At 46.3% G+C, this 21,102-nt stretch overlaps 1 protein-coding gene across 1 annotated transcript in view; it reads right to left on the bottom strand.

Annotated features, from left to right (window-relative positions):
- akna (AT-hook transcription factor) overlaps positions 1-21,102 on the bottom strand; it is a 201,889-nt gene that overhangs the window by 152,622 nt on the left and 28,165 nt on the right. Inside the window, exon 2 of the mRNA XM_078226612.1 lies at positions 13,494-13,608. The gene's annotated coding sequence lies outside the window, so the exon portion shown is untranslated. The remainder of the gene's footprint in view (positions 1-13,493; positions 13,609-21,102) is intronic.

Here is a 21,102-nt window from a genome sequence, read left to right as displayed (position 1 = left end):
GTAACTGATTCCCTGATCAAAATTGTGACACCCCCTCCTCATTTACCTCATTCCCCGACTTTCTGGAATATCCCGGAATATTGAGCTGCCAATCCTGCCCCTCTCTCAACCATGCTTCAGTGACAGCAATGATATCATACTCCATATTTTAATTTGTTCGCTTAACACATCTGTCTTGCTCGTCAAACTCCTTGTATCAAAATAAATTCAATCCAATCTTGCCAAACTTCCTTGTGCCTTAACTGGCCTATAATTTCTATGCCTTCCGGGTTTACTTGTTGGATGGAATTTTACGGCTTCACTCGGGTGAGAGTGGAAATTCCCATCCGAGGTTAATGGAGATTTCTGTTGTTGGACCCTCGCCCGCTCCGATTCGGGCCGGCAAGATGGTAGAGTTCCGGCCGCTGTCTCTAATTTTGACTGTGCATCCCTCCCTGCTGAACCATCTCTCAGGATCCCAACCCCTGCCAAATTAGCTTAAACCCTCCCCAACTACACTAGCAAACCTCCCTGCAAGGAACCAGTCCCATTTCAGTTCAGGTGCAACCCGTCTACTCTGTACAGGTCCCACCATCCCCAAAAATGCTCCCAATGTACCAGAAATCTAAAGCCCTCCCTCCTGCACCATCTCTCAAGCCACACATTCAGCTGGACTAACCTCCTATTTCTGTACTCACTAACACGAGGCACTGGAAGTAGTCCGGAGATTGCTGCCTTCTGTTTTGTAATCTACCTCTTGCTCCTTAAATTTTGCTGGCAGGACTTCATCTCTTTTTTTACCTATATCGTTGGTACCAATATAAGACCGTAGACCATAAGACATGGGAACAGAATTAGGCCACTCGGTCCATCGAGTCTGCTCTGCCATTCAATCACGGCTGATATTTTTCTCATCCCCATTCCCCTGCCTTTGCCCCACAATGCCTGATCCCCTTATTAATCAAGAACCTATCTATCTCTGACTTAAAGACACTCAATGACCTGGCCTCCACAGCCTTCTGCGGCAAAGAGTTCCACAGATTCACCACTCACTGGCAGAAGAAATTCCTCCTCAACTCTGTTTTAAAGGATTGTCCCCTTAGCCTGAGGCTGTGCCCTCTGGTTCTAGATTTTCCTACTAGTGGAAACATCCTCTCCACGTCCACTCTATCTAGGCCTTGCAGTATCCTATAAGTTTCAATAAGATCCCCCCTCACCCTTCTAAACTCCAACGAAGGCAGACCCAGAGTCCTCAACTGTTCCTCATACGACAAGCTCTTCATTCCAGGGATCATTCTTGTGAGTCTCCTCTGGCCCCTTTCCAAGGCCAGCGCATCCTTTCTTAGATATGGGGCCCAATATGTCTGTTTGCCCTCCCCCCTTCAGAATGCCTTGCAAATGTTCGGTGACATCTGTTACCCTGGCACCAAGGAAGCAATATAGCATCCTGAAGTCTCTTTGGCAGCCACAGAAACGCCTGTCTGTTCCTCTTACAATTGATTCCCTTACCGCTTTAGCCCAAGCATTCGGCATGCTTGGTTTCATTGGTCAGGACATTGAATAGAGGAGCTGGGACATCCTGTTGAAGTTGTACAAGACATTGGTAAGGCCACACTTGGAATATTGTGTGCCGTTCTGGTCACCCTATTATAGAAAGGATATTATTAAACTAGAAAGAGTTCAGAAAAGATTTACTAGGATGCTACCGGGACTTGATGGTTTGAGTTATAAGGAGAGGCTGGATAGGCTGGGACTTTTTTCTCTGGAGCGTAAGAGGCTGAGGGGTGATCTTATAGAGGTCTATAAAATACTGAGGGGCATAGATCAGCTAGATAGTCAATATCTTTTCCCAAAGGTAGGGGAATCTAAAACTAGAGGGCATAGGTTTAAGGTGAGAGGGGAGAGATACAAAAGAGTCCAGAAGGGCATTTTTTTCACACAGAGGGCAATGAGTGTCTGGAACAAGCTATCAGAGTTAGTAGTAGAGGCGGATACAATTTTTGTCTTTTAAAAAGCATTTAGACAGTTACATGGGTACGATGGGTAAAGAGGGATATTGTCCAAACGCGGGCCATTGGGACTAGCTTAGTGGTCAAAGAAATAGGGGTGGCATGGACAAGTTGGGCCGAAGGGCCTGTTTCCATGCTGTAAACCTCTATGACTCTATGACACCTCCACCTCGACTCTTACGCAGCAAATGCACCCATGGTGCCATGATGTTGGCTGCCACTACTTTCCCCCACACAGTCGTCTCCCCCAACTGTAATCCAAGGTGGTATATCAGTTAGAAAGGGGGATGGCCACAGGGCACTCCTGCATGACCTGCCTTCCTCTACTCTGCCTGGTGGCCACCCATGCCCTTTCTGCCTGTTCAATCTTCACCTTAACCATCTCACTGAACATGCTCTCTGTGACTAGGTCATCATCGCGGATGCTCCACACTGAATCCACCCTCAGCTCCAGCTCTGAAGTGCCAGTGGCTTCAGCTGGACACACTTCCTGCACACGTGGTCACAAGGGACAACTGAAGCTTCCATGATTTACCACATATCACAGGAGGAGCACATCACGGGTGTGAGCTCTCCTGTCATGACTACCCTTAAGCCTCTTACTACCTTTTTAAACAAAACATTATGCTTAGATTAGAATATTATTAACTAACCGCTCTTACGCTAACTTTACTTCCCTTACCTCGCTTTGCTTACTTATACTACTTTATTATAATGACCCTGACTTTCACTTATTTGTGTTGTTTCTCAGTCCATCCCTTCTTCCAAAACAAAAACCAAACAAATGGAAAAACAGGTAAAGAGCAAGTTTACAACGGAACAAATTTTCCTGATGTTAGCTGAGAAGAGGAGGAAAGAAAATCAGTTATTTGTTCTGAAGCTGAAAGACATTTTGCTAATCACAGCAGGAGACACCAATGCTTTTGGGTCATTTTAAACAACTGAGTTTCATTTTGGACAAACACATGCAGATTTTATAACAGAACCAAGTTTGCCCAGATGAACGAGGAACTCACCATGTCTGCAGCCAGAACTAACAGGGTTAAGGGCCTCAGAATATCCAACAAGCTTTACCTGAAGAGGGATGTAGCTTAGTAACCACGCAAAATACAAAGCAGTAACCCACGCTGTCAAAGCAGCAGCCAGAATTGCCAGTTTTTAAGGACGCATGCACAGTCATTTAACCCAGAACTGTGGTGCCAACTATTATATTCATGTAGGTTTCCTTTGGGTTGTGAGAAAACGACTGGCTTACAGGCAAAGAGCTAAACAGTCAGTGTGGGTTGCCCAATCTCTGCCTCGTCAGCAATCATATTTACTGTAATCATGCACACTCCCACAATGTTAAATTAAAGGCAGCTTCACAAACAGTGGGAAAGCCCACGTACGGGACGTCATGGAAAGTGCCCTGAAAGACAGGTCACAAATAAATAGTAGAGTCCTGCTTTCAAAGAGATGAAAATAACAGTTGGTCTTACACTTGCCTTTTAGATCGACGGTACGTACTATGCAGTTTTTAGGTTTCTGCACTTCTGTAGCAGTTGAAATAGTTGCTGTCTTCGTATTAGGAACATTCACCTGAAGGGTGCTCCCCCTGACCCTGCAGGTGTGTGCTGTGTGCAGTGCAACAGCGAGAGAGGGTAGGATAGATAGCTCCAGTCTAATGCACACATTTACACACACCCTCTCTGGCACAGGTCCAGCACTGACATGCCACAAAGGAGGCAAGCCCATCATTGCACAGCAGGGAGGTGCAGAGAATGGAGTTTTCCCCGAGTTCGAAACAAAGACATTTTAAGCGTTATCACGGGGATGGAGTGAAGGTGGAGATAATGCAACGCGCCTGGGGGCTACACCTCCTCACAGGACAGAGCACACGAGGCAGTGGCGTTCCGAAGGAGCCGGCGGATCAAAGTTGCACAAACTTAAAAAGGGGCTCAGGCATAAATACGATCAGATGGGAAAACTGAAACCAAGCCGCCAGGCTCGCCAATTATACAGACAGTGCTTCAGGGAAGTAAATTACTAGGGAGGGAAATGAGTCATACTGCTCATGTGTTGTTGAACTGACAGAAATAAATAGTTTCCGTTTCCTCTGTTTATATCTCAAAGCTTTGTCGATGACAGGCAATGGCGACTTTGAAGCTGCAGTAAAATATATGCTATTTAAAAATTAAATACAATTGCTGAAGGGGGCCTTTGGGCCTAACATAGGGAACAATTCATGCAGGCAGGACATTCCACACAGAGAGAGAGAGAGTCTGATGTGGGCTCTCAAACGATTTATACAATTTCTAAATACAATAACTCGTTGTTTAGTGTGTAAAGACTGTTGCGACCCAATATTTCTTCTCTTCTTAGAAAAATGGAAGGTTCATCCAGCTGCCACTTCAGGGCTAACTTTCTGTTACTAATGACACAGTGCATCAGTAATCTTTTATCCTTTAGATTTTCAGTGATGTGGTGGAACGGGCTCAGTTTAGCCCCAAGGATGGGTGGATTAGGGGCAGGGCGAATGGAAAATAATTTAAATTCTCAAACCTGACCACAACCTGCCTACTTTCTGTTTCAAGTGAGGTATCCTGAGGAGGGCTGGGGGCTTGGGGGGGGGGGGGGGGGGGGAGAGGGTGGCTGGTGGCCAACTAACTTCCAGGAGGCAAGTCAGTCACTAAATTTTTTTAAGCCGGTGCCTCCTAGAATCATTCTGCAGAATGAGGCTATTCGGCCCAATGATTCTGCACTGACTCCCACTCTATCCCAGTAACCCCACATGTTTACCATGGCCAATGCCCCCAACCTACACATCTTTAGACACTAAAGGACAATTTATCATGGCCAATCCACCTATCGAAGACATCTTGGGACACTAAAGGGCAATTTAGCATGGTCAATTCAGCTAACCTGCACATCCTTGGACTTTAGGAGGAGAGCACTCGGAGAATGCCCATTCTTTAAAACTGAATTCTTATTCTTCATAGAGTCCTTACAGTGCAGAAGGAAGCCATTTGGCCCATCAAGTCTGCACTGATCCTTCAACAGACCATCTTACCTAGGCCCTATCCCTGTAACCCCACGTATTTATCCAGCTAATCCCCTTAACCTACACACCTTGGCACACTAAGGGGCAATTCAGCATGGCCATTCAATCTAACCCACACATCTTTGGACTGTGGGAGGAAACCGGAGCAACCGGAGGAAACCCACGCAGACATGGGGAGAACGTGCAAACTCCACACAGACAGTGATCCAAGGCCGGAATCGAACCCGAGTCCACTGTGCCACCGTGCCACTCTTAATTCATAAAGGCAAAGATTGCTGAGGCCCAGGAATACTGGCAGTCACAAGGAGGTGAGAAGGGCCGGATTCACGAGGTAAGTACCTTTACTGCACCTGCTTGCTTTCTCCCCACTTACGGCATGTCTCCCTTCTTCCTGATCAGTTTACTCCATATCTAGAGGAATTGCACAACCCAGAGATTAACATGAGTGAAAGCAAACCTTGCCTCCCTGTTCTGGACAGGGAGGAGGAATGAATTGAAACACTCAATTCCCTTCCCTTACTGTTCACAATCAACTTGGTTGGTTTGGAAAGTTTTGTTTCTAAGCTCCCTTCCAAACACTTATGTGCAAGGTACTCCAAACATGTACACAGGCTAGGAACCTTGATCCTTCATCTTGGTTTTGCAATGGGACACTTGTGATGTAACATGCTTGGTGCTTAAATTGAAGGTAGTTCAGCGAATGTTCCCTAATGTGGGGCTTGGAATGAGAGAGTTGTCCTCTGATGAGGGGCTGAGTTTAATTGGGCCTATATTCTCTGGAGTTCACTGAAACATAAAGGATTCTTGGCAGGTTAGACAGTATTGTTTCCCCTGGCTGGGGAATCTAAAATACAGGGACGCAGTGTCAGAATAAGGGGCTGATCATTTCGAACTGAGATTAGGAGAAATTTCTTCACTCCCAAGGCAGTGAATCTTTGAAATTCTCTACCCCAGAAGGTTGTGGATGCTCTATCATTGAATATTTTAAGGCTGGGATAGACAAATGTTTGGTGTCTCAGGGAATCGATGGTGGAAAGTGGGTGAAAAAGTGGAGTGAAAGCCCAAGGTCTGGCATGATCGGCATTGAATGACGGAACAGCTCAAAGGGCTGTATCACAGAACAGAATCATAGAATCCCTACTGTGCAGAAGGAGGCCCAAGGATCCTGCACCAACAACAAACCCACCCTATCGCCGTAACCCCACATCTTTACACTGCTGATCCCCCAGGACACTAAGAGGCAATTTAGCATGGCCAATCAACCTAACCCGCACATCTTTGGAGGAGGAAACTGATGCACCAGGAGGAAACCCACACAGACACGGGGAGAACATCCACACAGACAGTCATCCAAGGCCGGAATTGAACCTGGGTCACCGGTGCTGTGAGGCGGCAGTGCTAACCACTGTGCCACAGTGCTGTATGATCTACTCCTGCTCCTATTTCTCATGTTATTATGTCACCATTACCATCTTGCTCAGTTTAAAATGTGTCTTCTGCATAAGTTTCAAATAAAGATGCAAACAGCACGATTGATAAATTACATGTAGTCGGGTTAGCAAAAGCTGAGACTCTGAGTTGTGCCTTGCTGTGATTTCTCAACGTCAATTTCCTCAGTCTCTTTCAAGTGAAGTGTGTGGCTATACAGCTCATGGGAAACACACAGCTGAATCCTGGAGTTATCCTGCTCTATGTTATCTATGAGTTATCTGTGAATCCTGGAGTTATCCTCTATGAGGGGCGGCACGGTAGCACAGTGGGGCGGCACGGTAGCACAGTGGTTAGCACTGCTGCTTCACAGCTCCAGGGTCCCGGGTTCGATTCCCGGCTCGGGTCACTGTCTGTGTGGAGTTTGTGTATTCTCCTCGTGTCTGCGTGGGTTTCCTCCGGGTGCTCCGGTTTCCTCCCACAGTCCAAAGATGTGCGGGTTAGGTTGATTGGCCAGGTTAAAAAAATTGCCCCTTAGAGTCCTGGGATGCGTAGGTTAGAGGGATTAGCGGGTAAATTAGCGGGTAAAAAAAAAGGGATTAGCGGGTAGGGCCTGGGTGGGATTGTGGTCGGTGCAGACTCGATGGGCCGAATGGCCTCCTTCTGCACTGTAGGGTTTCTATGATTCTATGATTCTTCTATGATATGGTAGTCATGATGTGGAGATGCCGGCGTTGGACTGGGATAAACACAGTAAGAAGTTTAACAACACCAGGTTAAAGTCCAACAGGTTTATTTGGTAGCATTTATTTGGAAAGCTTGTGTGGCTTTTGCTACCAAATAAACCTGTTGGACTTTAACCTGGCGTTGTTAAACTTCTTACTGTGTTATCCTGCTCAGCAGGCCAAGAAAGATACCAGCGTGAAATCACTGAAGATAAATACAAAGCGCGATGTTAACTGGGAGTGTGAACCAGGTGGGTGGGAAGCCATCATGATGTCAGCAGCGTCGGGTGATTTTGTCCTCCAGTGTCCCTCGCTGAAGGCAGCAGTGTTGCAGAAAGCCGTTTATCACACAGTGTAATCTTGATGAGCTGACAACCACACAGGGCCTTGACACAACGTTCAATCAGGGACCTTAATGATGTTTACTCATGGCTTCCCAAAGGGGCACTCTTACTGAGGAAGCAGGTTTTTTATCAGAGTGACAGACTGGCTGGATCAAACATATCAGAATTTGTGTTGGATCGGGTCAGTGCTTTCGATTCGTCACTGATTATCGTCAGAGGAAAAGAAAATCGATCCATCTGCAATCTTATTGCTCTAATTTATAAGGGTTAAAATTTGACAGGGGGATAACTGAAGCAGAAGAGGTTTACATTGGATTCAGCTGGATTGTAAATGACATTACATAACGGTCCAATGATCTGAAATTATCCCCAGGATGAAACACTTCAATCTGATGCTCCGGGGCCTTGGGTTTACTGTCTCCTCTACCTCAACGGACGCATCAATTGTCTGAACATTGCATTAAAGTGTTGGTCCATCTTAAGTGCTCAAGTCCTGGAGTGAATGAACTATGACCCTCTGACCCAGGAATGCGAGTTCAACCACTGAGCCATCATCAGTGTCCACTGCACCGTGATACCAATTTCGGAGCCTGACAGTGTGATTTGCAGGCGGCAGGACTTGCTACATTGCCTGGCTGTGAATCATACATCTGCTGTTTGAATAGACCTTCAGTGGCAGATCCGTATTCACAGGCAGATCTCCTCTCCTGTACCTGGAGCAGTAACCGTCCACTTTCTCAAGTCCAACAACTTAGTGCGGGTTAGTTTGATTGGCCATGCGAAGTGTCGGGGGGGGGGGGATTAGCAGGGTAAATATGTGGGGTTACGGGAATAAGGCCTGGATGGGATTGTTGTCAGTACAGACACGATGGGCTGAAGAGCCTCCTTCTGCACTGTCAGGATACTATGATTTCATGATGAAACTGGTGTCGACTTAGCACCAGTTAAACCCAGCTGAACACTGTATTAGGGTGGTACATTTTGCTCACTTTATAGCAAATACTGATTGTTTAAAACAGTTTAATGGACACCATAGATAACATTAGCACTGCTGCCTCACAGCGCCAGGGTTCGATTCCCGGCTTAAGTTTTAAGTTTTATTTATTAGTGTCACAAGTAGGCTTACATTAACATTCCAATGAAGTTACTGTGAAAATGCCCCAGTCACCACACTCCGGCGCCTGTTTGGGGACACCGAGGGAGAATTTAGCATGGCCAATGCACCTAATCAGTACGTCTTTTGGACTGATGGGAGGAAACCGGAGCACCCGGAGGAAATCCATGTAGACACGGGGAAAATGTGCAGACTCCACACAGACAGTGACCCAAGCCGGGAATCAAACCTGGGTCCCTGGCACTGTGAGGCAGCAGTGCTAACCACTGTGCGACTGTGATGCTTAGGCCACCGTCTGTGTGGAGTTTGCACATTCTCCCCGTCTACATGGGTTTCCCCCCACAGTCCAAAGATGCGCGGGTTAAGTGGATTGGCTATGCCAAATTGCCCCTTAGTGACAGGGGGAATAGTTAGGGTAAATGCATGGGGCTATGGGGATAGGACTTGGGTGGGATTGTTGTCGGTTCAGACCCGATGGGCCAAATGGCCTCCTTCTGCACTGTAGGATTCTATGTGGTTTCAGAAAATGTCCCAAGCTTCACAAATAAACTGTATAATTTATGCAAGTCATAACCACATGAGGCATTGTCAGATTATTTTCATTGTTATATATCTGATTAGAGTGGGCTGTACAGAATTCACTTGCTAAGAATTGCTCAATTTATCCCTGTCGGTTGTACAGTCCTAAATGTTGTACACTGCACCATAGGCATAGAAAACTGTGCAAAGCACAAGACCCCACATACATTCTAATGGCTGTAGTAAATCAGCCAAGTGCCGTTGATATAAGGCCTCATATAATCCAAAACCTGGCTCCCCCAGTCACAGCAAAGACCCCAATCAGTCCAGTCCTATAATGTCATTGTAACAGGTCACACTAAAGTGAACTTGACTGAAAGGCATCGTAAATATAACAAATGATCAAGCAGCAATGGACAATTAACTTTGTATCCCACTCAAATTTTGACATCATATCAGATCCATCAGAGCATTATCCCATCTGTGGCACCATGCCAGCCAATTCTCAGCTATGTCCACTAGTAGGAATGTAAGATCCCACTTGTTATTAATTACAGGGTAAGAATTCTTATCATCCTGCTTTGCTTAATCTCTCCTCGTAGGATAATCCTTGGAGTCCAGGTATCATTCTGGTAAATCCAGACTGCGCTCTCTCCAAGGCCAAAATATCCAAAACTGCTCACAGTTCTCCAAACGTGGTCTAACAAGAGCTTTGTGTAACTCAAGCATGACTTCTCCCCCTTTCTATTGTAGTCCTCTAGATAGAAAGGCCAGCATTCCATTTGCCTTTTTCATTATTCACCTGTTTATGACATTTTAATTATCTGTGTACTTGGATCTCCAAGTAATTTCAGACTTCCACTGCTACCAATTTTCCATCATTTAGGATATACCTTGTTCTACTCTGTCGTTCTTAGGCCCGAAGTGGATAATGTAGGGTTTGCCCACTCAAATTTTGATATCATATCATGCCACAGATGGGATAATGCTCTGATGGATCTGATATGATATCAAAATTTGAGTGGACAAACCCTAGAATCAGGCCCAAGGAGAGAAATTGTGGGCCCTGGATTCTTCTCCTATTCCTCCCCCTCAATCATGTCTGATATTCTTACCCCTTTCCAGAGTCACCAATCAATTCACCAATCTCAGAAAGGTCCAAGTAAAATTACAACCCTCATTGTTGGCATCTGGCTATAAATATCACCCGATATATGTGCAACATGGATCATTAATATCAAGAAATGATGCAGTGTTAGTTTGTGTGTGTCTTATAAGTGATCTGACCGTGGCTATTAAACAAACCAGAGACTACAAGTTTTACTTTAAAAACATCATGCAATATTGTGAATGTGACAGGAAAATATCCCATTCGTTATGTATAACACTATGCAGACAGTAAAACCAATTTCAGTGAGTGCCTCAGCCCTTGCTAACATGTTCTGCACCTTATACCAGCAACACACACTCCCCATACCACTCCCACACACCCGCAGCAACACACACTCCCCATACCCATCCCCCCCAGTAAATTCATATTCACGGGAAAAATTCAATACTTGCCACCCAAATAAACTGCACAATACCTTTTCCATTCTGTAGAAGATGTGGAAGTCTTTCTCTCACCTGAGTGCAAGTATTATTCAATATAATTATCTCGTACAAGGAGTGTAATTAGATTCTATCTTATCAGTAATCTCAGGGTAGAAAGATCAAATGACTCCTGCGCAACAAAGCGGAATGATTGAACAACATAGGTCTTTGCTGTCAGTGAGAAGTGTTGGAGCCCGCAAGTGTCTCTGTGCAACACAGCTTTTAAGAGGACAGAGGGCAAAGACTGAATGGTTCACAATTGTAACTGCATTTTTTAATTAGCAAGTCTGAAGACTCTGCTGATTGCTGCTTCTCACTACAATATATTTTCAATATTTACTACGCAACACAACCTTATCATGATACTTCAACACTTCAGAAACTCATGAAAGGATCAGGATAGAGGGGGAGAACAGGAAAGCAGATAAAAAGACAGTATTGATGTCAATGAGAATCACGTGCAGTGTAACATAACTTAATGATTCACTGTGAGATCATTATGCACTCCTGTTTTGGCAACTTCACCCCATAAAGCCTTCTCACAGTAAACTTCCATTAACAAAAAAATTAGGCAGAACTCTAGCCAAGATTCCAACCCCCCCCCCCCCCCCCCCCCCCCCCAATTCACAGGATAATTAGGGTTAGGGTTAGGGCGACAAAGGCCATCTAACCCAGATGAGATGGTGTGGAGATTTGAAAAAAACTTTCTTTAAGCAATCTCTTAGTGATAAACAGAAATTTCATTCTCAAACTTAGCCAGAGTAATAAAACACTCAACAGTGAGTCAACACCTTGTTTTTCGTCATTCCTGGTTTTTAGCTTTTTACATTTATTTTGATGAGGCCCAAGATTCGCAAGCCTCAAGTAGCTCGACACATCAAGTCATTAGAATCATGGATGGCACGGTGGCACAGTAGTTAGTCTTACTGCCTCATAACGCCAGGGTCTCAGGTTCAATTCCTGCCTCAGGTAACTGTCTGTGTGGAGTCTGCACATTCTCCCCATGCCTGCGTGGGTTTCCTCCGGGTGCTCCGGTTTCCTCCCACAGTCCAAAGATGTGCGGGTTAGGTTGATTGGCCATGCTAAATTACCTTAGTGTCAGGGGAATTAGCAGGGTAAATGTGTGGGGTTATGGGAATAGGACCTGGGTGGGATTGTGGTTGATACAGACTTGATGGGCCAAATGGCCTCCTTCTGTACTGTAGGGATTCTATTCTATGATCATGCCGCCTACTCTAGGACACAATGACAATTTAGACTGCAATTTATATGCTAGTTTAAATTCAAAAATATTTTTGAGAGTGTAGCATTTAACTTGATGTTACTGAACCTTAAATATTATCCTCCAACTCTCCACCAACCCAACCCCCACAGCCACACACCTCATCAACCTTCAGCCCCCCACCCTCTGACCTCCTCCACCACACCCCCACTACTCCCTCACCATCTGCACATAACCATCTGCTTATTCCCCCACCCCCAGCATCCAATTGGCTCCAGAATTATTACAGGGATTTCATTTGCCATTTTTCATGCAGATATTCAACTGAGCCTCCTGACAACAGCTGTGACTGGGAACTGCTTCTGACCTTCGAATAGCTATGCGGCTTTCTGGTGGGCTTTAGAAAATGGAAAATCATAAACCACGAAGTTACCCGAAAGTAGGAAGCAGCAGCTCAGCAAATGTCAGTGAAACCGACCTGACAGACCAGCTTTAAAATGATTGGAATTCACAGGCTCATAATTCTAATTTTTCTTAAGCTGGCCTTCCAGGTTGGCATCTCTAACTGCCCTGTCTGGATGGTGAGAAACTCCACTTACAACATCAAACCTGAGCCCTGGCATATTTGGCACTATCTGCAACACTCCTCTCCTGGGCCCCAATTAAAATTAACTTGAAATTCAATTAATCTATCAATATCCCTTTGCATTGTTGCACTCCCATCTACACTACTTACCATTCCACCTACCTTTGTTCCATTGGCAAATTTGGGTATGTGTCTTTCCATCCCATCATCTATGCCATTAATAAATACATGCCCCAACACAGGTTCTTCTAGGATACCTGGCTGGTACCTTTAAGCACTCTCTTAAAGACAGAGATTTCATTTGCAAACTTTACATGAGTAATAAAATGCTCACTAGTGAGCCACTTATCCTTACTCTCTGGCTCATTCCACTCATTTCTGAACTAGGTCAATAACTAACCTTCAATTTTTTGTACTTCAACTTCAGTTAATAGTGAAAAACATTATCAAAAGCCTCCTGGAAGTCCACATGAATAAAAAAGTATGACTCATTTTTCAGGATGTCTGTAAACACATTAAAGCCTAAGAAACACTTGTGAAATGCTGTTACTGTTGCCATTATGGAAATGCAGCAGCCAATATGTCTTCAGCAAACTCCCACAAACAGCAATGGTGTAAATGGCCAGATCATCTGTTTTTGTCACGTTGATTGAGGGATAAATATTGGCCCGGACACTGAGGTTAATTTAACATGGCCAATCCACCTAACCTGCACATCTTTGGAATGTGGGAGGAAACCGGAGCACCCGGAGGAAACCCACGCAGAAATGGGGAGAAGGTACAAACTCCACACAGTCATCCAAGGCCGGAATCGAACACAGGGCGCAGGCACTATGAGACAGCAGTGCTAGCCGCTGTGCCAACGTGCCACCCATTTGTTCTGAAGTGCTAAATCTAACTGACAAATCACAACCACAAATGGAATCAGTCTTACCTTTAATCCATCGTTATTTCTTGAGTTGTGCAATCCTGGATTAAAAGGAGGCCTTTGTATTCTTCATAGTCCATTTAACATTCCTGCACTGCATCCATTTTAGTACACAGAGAGCCTAGTTCAACACAAACAGTGGAAACTTTAATACAAGTTGTCTGGTTGGACGTAACCGAGTTAAAAGCTTTGGTCATAATTCACTTTTTGTCACAATCATGCCAAGTATAAGAGTAGTGCAGGGGTGGCACGGTGGGTAGCACAGTGGTTAGCACTGCTGCCTCGCGGCGCCGAGGACCCGGGTTCGATTCCCGGCTTGGGTCACTGTCTGTGAGGAGTTTGCGCATTCTCCCCATGTCTGCGTGACTTTCCTCCGGGTGCTCAGGTTTCCTCCCACAGTCCGAAGATGTGCAGGTTAGGTGGATTGGCCATGCTAAATTGCCCCTCAGTGTCAAGGGGACTAACTATGGGGTTACAGGGATAGGGCCTGGATGGGATTGTTATCAGTGCAGGCACGATGGACCAAATGGCCTCCTTCTGCACTGTGGGGATTCTATGATTCTATTTCTGAGGTGCATTCTGCAGTTAATAGTTCACTGACGATTTCATCTGATGTCTTCACTGAAAAACTGGTGGAACATTCAATGAAAGTTATTCCGAAGTTCCCAAAATGTTTCTGTCCAAATGCTCCAAGCATGAATTCTCTCCCCTTTTTGTGAGTGGATAACCATACACCTCATTTGTAAACCCATTGCCAACTAAGTCCCACTTTTGAAAGGGGTACTACCGACCCAATGTAACATAGACAAAACAAACACAAGCTAAAACTTCAAAAGAAAACTTAGCAACTGCCATTGCCGGGTTGGATAATGCCGTCCACTCTGCACCGGATGGCCAGTGACCACAACAGTTGTATAATAGAAAGGTCAGAATGGCTTTGGAGAGGGAGAACATATGAAGCTCCTTCAACTTGTACAGGAACAGCATTGTGGTATAACTACAGTGGATGGATTGGGACAATTCAAAGGGGTGGCTCCCTGCCACCTTCTCAAGGGAAATAGGGGATGAGCAACAAATCCTGGCCTCGACAGCAATGCCCACATCCCATGAAGAATTTGAAAAGTCTCATTCCTTCAATTGTTGGAGATTTTAACGCGTCACATTTAAATGTTGACATTTCCTTTCTGCCTCTCTTTTACCTGAATCCAATCATAGAATAAATTTCCTACGGTGCAGAAGGAGGCCATTCAGCCCATCGAGTCTGCACCGACTCTCCAAAAGAACGCCTTACCCAGGCCTTATCCCTGCAACCCCACATATTTATCCCACTAATTCCCCCAACTTATCCATCTAGGGGACAATTTGCCCTGGCAAATCAACCTAACCTGCACACTTTTGGACTGTGGGAGGAAATCGGAGCACCCGGAGGAAACCCACGCAGACACGGGGAGAACATGTAAACTCCACACTGACAGACACCCAAAGCCAGAATTGAATCTGGATCCCTGGCGCTAACCATTGTGCCACCGTGTCAACAATCTCTCTATTTTACTTTCTGTATCTGATTTGACACTGAATTCACCCACTTTACACTTCCTCCTCAGTCCTTACACTGTTAATTTCAAAATCTTTTACTCTGATTGATGACAGAGATACACAATTGCTTGCCCCGTTCGTTTATGTCCCAGATGCTGTGTTTCCCTTGATGCAACATGTTCCACTCGCTTTCTCGGCAACTTTTCGTGAAAAAAAACAATGCAAAAACTTAAACTTGCAAGGGCAAGTCTAACTAACGGCAGATGCCACTGCAAATTATGGCCCACTGTGCACAGCAAGGTCAACACTTCCTTCTTACTGTTGGGTCAACAGCTAAAAGGAACCTGCAGGGTATGTCTACTAGGAAGCCCTGCACAACAAGTTTCTGTTGTCATCCTGTATGAATGTGTTTTATACAAATTTGTAAGATGAATATTCCAGTGATTAGCCTGACAAACAAATGTCTTTGCAAAAGCAAAGCTTCCCTCAGAAGAATGAGTGGAACTGGTCCCATCTCATTGTATGCAGAACACAGAAATCAAACACAAAATGCGCTCACTTTTTATAGAGATAGAAAATGCATCACAATTAATTCATAGATGCATAAACACACATGGAGTTTTAATGTTGCAGAATTAAGAGCTGAAAGGATTTAAAGTTTTTTTATTAGTCACAAGTAGGCTTACATTAACACAGCAATGAAGCTAGTGTGAAAATCCCCCAGTCGCCACAGTCCAACGCCTGTTCGGGTACACTGAGGAAGAATTTAACATGGCCAATGCACCTAACCTGCACATTTTTGAACCGTGGGAGGAAACCGGAGCACCCGGAGGAAACCCACGCAGACACGGGGAGAACGTGCAAACTCCACACAGACAGTGACCCAAGCCGAGAATCGAACACGGATCCCTGGTGCTGTGAGGCAGCAGTGCTAACCACTGTGCCACTGTGCCACCAGTGGATATGTTACCTGTGAGTATGAATGGGATGGAATATCTGGGGATGTAATTCGCACGTACTGCTGAATGCTCGACAAACTCGTTCACGTGACATTATGAAGAAGTACTTTTCCCCTAAAGGACAGACAACCCTCTGATGATGACACTATTGGTGGAACTGTAAATGGTGTACATGAGAGCAAAAACATGCAAAGGGGCATGGGCAGTTTAGTTGAGTGGGCAGATGGGGTTCAACATGCGAAAGTGAGAGATCAGGCACTCTGGTGATAAGTGTGGAAATGCGGATAAGCAGAAATCACTAAAAGCTACTGGATGGGTACAAGAAATAATATAAAAAGCAAATCAAAATTTTATCACAAGAATGATGGGCGGCACGGTGACACATGGTTCGCACTGCTGCCCCACAGTACCAGGGATCTAGAAAGAAATCATAGAAACCCTACAGTGCAGAAGGAGGCCATTCGGCCCATCGAGTCTGCACCGACCACAATCCCACCCAGGCCCTACCCCCACATATTTTTACCCGCTAATCCCGCTAACCTACATATCCCAGGACTCTAAGGGGCAATTTTTTAACCTGGCCAATCAACCTAACCCGCACATCTTTGGACTGTGGGAGGAAACCGGAGCACCCGGAGGAAACCCACGCAGACACGAGGAGAATGTGCAAACTCCACACAGACAGTGACCCGAGCCGGGAATCGAACCCGGGACCCTGGAGCTGTGAAGCAGCAGTGCTAACCACTGTGCTAGCCTTGGGCGACTGTGTAGAGTTTGCATGTTCTCCCCGTGTCTGTGTGGCTTTTCTCCAGGTGCTCCGGTTTCCTCCCAAAGATGTGCAGGTTAGGTGGATTGGCGGGGTAAATACCTGGGGTAACAGAATAAGCCTGGTAAGAGTTGGACAGACTTGATGGCCGAATGGTCTCCACTGTAGGGATTCTATGATTCTATTCTATGACGGCTGGAATACAAAGGGGTAGAAGCTATGTTCTAGCTGTACAGAGTTCTGATTAGGTCCCATCTGGAGTATGGCATTCATATAGGCACCACACCCCAGGAAGGATATACTGGGGTGCAGTGCAGATTCATCAGAATTATACCAGGCCTAAAAGGGTTATATTAAGACAACAGAATGCAGAGACTAGGCTTGTACCCCCTTGAATATAGAAGAGTGAGTGATGTAAATGACGCTTAAGTTGATCAAATATGTTTGATACTGCAGAGAACAGAAACTTTCTTCTGGTGAAGGAGTCAGAACAAGAGGGATGTGTGGGTGAGGTAGATTGGCCATGCTAAATTGCCCCTTAGTGTCAGGGATTTGCAGGATAAATATGTGGGGTTATGGGGATAGGACCTGGGTGGGATTGATGTTGCTGCAGGCTCGATGGGCCGAATGGCCTCCTAATGCACTGTAGGGATTCTATGATTCTATGATATGAACATAAAATGAGCACATGGTCATTTAAGGTGATGTCAAAGTGTATTTCTTCACACAGAAGCCAAGATCTCCCTTCCCCATGAAACTGGGGCCCAACTGAAAATCCCCAAACTGATAGATTTTTGGTCAGCAGGGTTTAGGGAACCGAGGTAGGTAGGTGGAGTTAAAATGCAGATTAGCTGTGATCTAACTAAATGGTTCAAAGCCTGAATGGTCTATTCTACTTCCTTCTATTATCTGACCCCAATTGTGAGATCTCATGAAATTCAAAACAGGATAACAACGTCACACACATGAACCATCTTGGGGAGCAAATAAAACTGCTTGAACTTCGGTTTCCTCTTAAAGACATGTGGGTACTGAGATTGGACATGGGCAGGGACACAAAGCAGGTAGAATTTTTCCAACCATTATACCACATGCCCAATATTCATGTCTACTCAAGTCAATGTTCAGAATTTTCTGCTCGTTCCCACTGGCGGGATAGTCCAGTCCCATCGACGGTGAGACCGTCCCCCTATCAGCAGAGCGTGTAAACAACTATAAACCCCACTGACAGTGGCGAGACTAGAAGATCCCACCACTAGCCTGACAGGATGCCTCCGCTGCAAAGCACGCCACGGGGATACGGAAAATCTTGCGCAGTGAAATTAAATACTGACCAAGATTTTAGGGACTCGTCACGATGTATCTGAACCACCAACCTCTCCCCACCCCCCAACCTCCCCTCCCCACTCCAGCAATGGGCCATTCCATTACCATGTACTTCAGTGGGACTATTATGTCCCACTGGGCAGGAAGGACCATAACATCCTGGCCACTGAGTGGTACATTTAACAGATGACCAATGGGTACTTTTTTTTATTCATTCATGAGGCATGGGCATCACTGGTTAGACCAGCATTTATTGCCCATCCCTAGTTGCCCTTGAGAAGGTGGTGGTGAGCTGCCTTCTTGAATCGCTGCAGTCCATGTGCTGGGGGTTGACCCACAATGCCGTTGGTGATGGAATTCCAGGATTTTGGCCCAGCGACTGCAAAGGAACGGCGATATATTTCCAAGTCAGGATGGTGAGTGGCTTGGAAGGGAACTTGCAGGTGGTGGTGTTCCCATGTATCTGTTGCCCTTGTCCTTCCAGATGGAAGTGGTCGTGGGTTTGGAAGGTGCTGTCTAAGGATCTTTGGTGAATTGCTGCAGTGCATCTTGTACACAGTACTGCTACTGTTGGTGGTGGAGAGAGTGGATGTTGCCTGTGTTATGTCCACATTGGGCCCGATTTTACCAACAATTTGCGTCCGTTTTCAGGCGCGAAATCGCAGTAAAGTCGGGTGTGAGGCCTTTATCGCGACCTGCACCCGCGTCCGCACAGATCGTCACTTTACCGAGATCCGCGAATGGCGGGGATCCGTTCCGCGCCCAAATCGGGAGCAACGACGATTTAAATACATTTGCATGCATTTAAATTGAATTAATGAACTGCCCGCCCAACTCTATCAGCATTTCCCCCTTTACCACCGTGTTTGCCGATCCGGAACCGCGCCGTAATGGACCTGCTAAATAAAAGTCTGGGTCGGGTGCTCCAGCCTCTGAAGAGCGCGTTCAGAGTTTCCAACGGCTCTCTGACTCAGATCAGTGTGGGGGAGGAGGGAGGCGGGTCAGATCATTCTCTGGTTGGAGGGGGGAGGAGGGGAGTGAGGTCAGATCGTCGTCTGGAGGTGGAGGGGCGGGGGAGTGAGGCCTGATCGTTGTCTTGGGGAGGGGTGGGGGGAGTGAGGCTGGATCGTTGTCTTGGGGGGGGAGGGGAGGGGGAGGAGGGAGGCGGGTAAGATGTATCTCGGGGAGGGGGGGGCAGATGGATCTCTGGTGGGGGGGCAGATTGATCTCTGGTGGAGGGGCAGATGAATCTCTGGTGGGGGGGGCAGATGGATCTCTGGTTGGGGGGGCAGATGGATCTCTGGTGGGGGGGGACAGATGGATCTCTGGGGGGGGGGCAGCGGGGTCCGCTGCCACTCTGTGGGTGATCGGTGGGGGGGGAGGGGGGCAGGAGTGGCGATCGGTCTGGTAGTGGGGGGGATGAATAAGGGACACACACACACACATCACTGTCCCCCTTTTCCACCACCCCCCGCTACCCAGACCGATCGCCACCCCTGCCCCCCTCCCCCCCCCCCCCACCCATCGCACGCAGAGTGGCAGCGGACCCCCCTGCGCCTCCCGCACCCCCACCAGAGATCCATCTGCCCCCCCCACCAGATATCCATCTGCACCCCCCCCCTCCCCCGCCACCTCGAGATACACCCTCGCTCCCTCTTGTCACTCCCGGGCCGCTTTCTCTGCTTTCTGCGGGTCGGGAGTGAACCGACACGGGCGCGCTTTTTCCAATTTTTTTCTAACTGCGCAAGCGCAGTTTAGAGCTCCGATCGTTCCGGCAGCGCTAAGCCCCGCCCACAGCGCGAATCGGACTGGAGATGGCTGAGAGCGTATGGGGGCTCCTGAAAGCGGATTTCTAAGTCAGATCTGTACTACGCCCAGATTCGGCACTTCGAATGCAAATGGTAAAATCGGGCCCATTGTGTCCAATTTCATCCCCACTTTGTTTTTAAAGAAAGGATTGATATGCATTTTTATGGAGTTTGTTTTACTTCATCCCAAATGAATGCTACATCTAGTAATATACAAATGCTTTTTGAAGTCATTCTTCACTGGAGGGAAAGCTTTTGCAAAATGGCATGGCTATAGTTCACTGACTGTAACAACGTGAAGAGAAAGAAAAGGTTTTCATACCAATTTGAACATACAAATTCCAGGCTGCTTTCTATCATATCTCTGGAGTTCTGCTCCTCAGTGTAAACTATATCTTTAAGAGTTACACATGATTGTAAATGAAAATAGACTTTGGGAAGGCAAGTCTTCTAACAATTCTTCTCCTCAGGACATTACATGCTCCTTCTAAATATTTAATCTTGTGGAAATGCGGCAATATTGCTCATATTTTCAGAAAATGTATTCTGCTTTCGTTGTTTTCTTGGGAGAAAATGTTTTGCAGAAACTAACAGAAAAAAACATTTTGCTTGACACTTATACTGAGCCAGTATCAGATCTCAATCTTGTCTGGAGAGCTGAGATAAGCTATCTGGGACAGATGAAGATTAAGGAGGCGAGTATGATGAAGAAGGACATGAATGTGAGAAGCGGGGTGGGAGAAAATAATCAGGGAGAGAAACCAACCTCAAGGGTCTTTGTCAAAATGGAAAAGGATTGCCGTTATTCATTGAGGCATAGATTTACAAATTCAGGGAAGTCATGTTGGAGTTGTATAGAACTTTGGTGAGGCCACAGCTACAGTACTGTGAGGAGTTCTGGTTGCCAAATTATAGGAAGGATGTGATTGCACTGGAGCGGGTGCAGAGGAGATTCACCAGGGTGCTACCTGTTAGAACATTTGAGTTACGAAGAGACGTTGCGCAGGCTTGGGTTGTTTTTGTTGCAGCAGAGAAGACTGAGGGGGCGACCTGATCGAGGTGTACAAGATTATGAGGGATGTGGACAGGGTGGATAAGGAGCAGCTGCTCCCCTTAGTTGAAGGGTCAGTCACGAGGGGACACAGGTTCAAAGTGAGGGGCAGGAGTTTTAGGGGGGGATGTGAGGAAAAACCTTTTTACCCAGACGTCTGGAATGTGCT

Source organism: Mustelus asterias, chromosome 13, assembly GCF_964213995.1.
Source record: "Mustelus asterias chromosome 13, sMusAst1.hap1.1, whole genome shotgun sequence".
Lineage (NCBI taxonomy): Eukaryota > Metazoa > Chordata > Chondrichthyes > Carcharhiniformes > Triakidae > Mustelus > Mustelus asterias.
The sequence above is the reverse complement of the archived record's forward strand: the minus strand, read 5'-3'. Positions and strand labels throughout refer to the sequence as shown.